A 1191-nucleotide genomic window follows, 5' to 3' on the forward strand; every position below is an offset into this window, starting at 1 on the left:
TTGCAATAGAAATCTCATCTCAATTCCCGTCCCTTGGGATCCGACCTTTACTTGTCTCTTTACTAATTGTAGAGTTGTTGGTGAAGTTATAAATTGTGTTTTGGTCTAGGTGCTCTTAACGACAAGTTACCGAAAAGACATAGTCTCGACCAAAAATGGCGCCGTTGCCGGGGAGGTGTTAACTTGATTTAGATTTTCTTATATTGTTATTAGTTGTGTCTTTCTTTGCCTTGGGGTAGTAAAACTCCTCAAGGTTTGTTCTAATTGTTTTCGAGTTGTTTGATATTTTGCATGTCTAGAAGGTCAGAAGGTGACTTGTTACCCTTTGATCATGAAATTGAAAGAACTTTGACAACCAATAGAAGACTTGGTAGGAGAAATTTGAGAGGTATTGGTGAGGTTGTAGATATTCAACCAAATACTATTAAGTTCATCAATCCTTTTGCAAGAGAAGGTGAGGAGAACCCAACACAAAATCCAACACAAAATCAACCCACAATGCCTAAGTTTTCATCACATTCCGTACCCACCGAGGAGACCTACCCAATGGTACTCCCACACCACAACATATAACCGGAAATTTTATTGCCAAATCCGCATTTATCCAATTAGTCGAAAGAAGCCAATTTGGGGGGATGCCTAGTGAAGACCCTCACTCTCATATGGAGACTTTTTGTGACTATTGTGATGCGATTTCTCAAACCGGTGTAACTCAAGACCAAATTCGATGGGTCTTATTTCCTTTTTCTCTAATTGGCACCGCAAAACAATGGTTGAAAGGCCTTGATAAGGCTACTCTCGGAATTGATTCTTGGAAGAAGTTGGCTCTAGCTTTCTACAAAAAGTTCTATCCACCGGAAAAGACGAACATGCTAAGAGCTCAAATTACGGGCTTTAAGCAAAGGGATGAAGAATCTTTGTATGAAGCTTGGGAGCGGTTCAAAGGAATTTGTCGCTCATGTCCTCACCATGGACTTAGCGAGTGGTTCTTGGTACAACAATTTTGGAACGGTCTTTATGAAGATTCAAGGAACATTCTCAACATGGGATCAAATGGAATGTTCACCGAAGTTGATGACAATCAAACTTGGAACAAATATGAGGAAATGGCGGTCCATAACTCACAATATAGTAGACCTCGCAAGGCTACTAGAGGAGGAAAGCATGAAGTGGACTCCATTACTCAATTGG

General features: G+C 40.4%; 1 non-coding gene across 1 annotated transcript; it reads right to left on the bottom strand.

Annotated features, from left to right (window-relative positions):
• Positions 1–869: 869 nt before the first annotated feature.
• On the bottom strand, positions 870–976 carry LOC141616621 (small nucleolar RNA R71). Its single transcript, XR_012530955.1, has one exon. It is a non-coding gene; the product is annotated as a small nucleolar RNA R71 (small nucleolar RNA).
• Between the last annotated feature and the right edge of the window lie 215 nt (positions 977–1191).

This window comes from Silene latifolia, chromosome 11 (genome assembly GCF_048544455.1).
Source record: "Silene latifolia isolate original U9 population chromosome 11, ASM4854445v1, whole genome shotgun sequence".
Lineage (NCBI taxonomy): Eukaryota > Viridiplantae > Streptophyta > Magnoliopsida > Caryophyllales > Caryophyllaceae > Silene > Silene latifolia.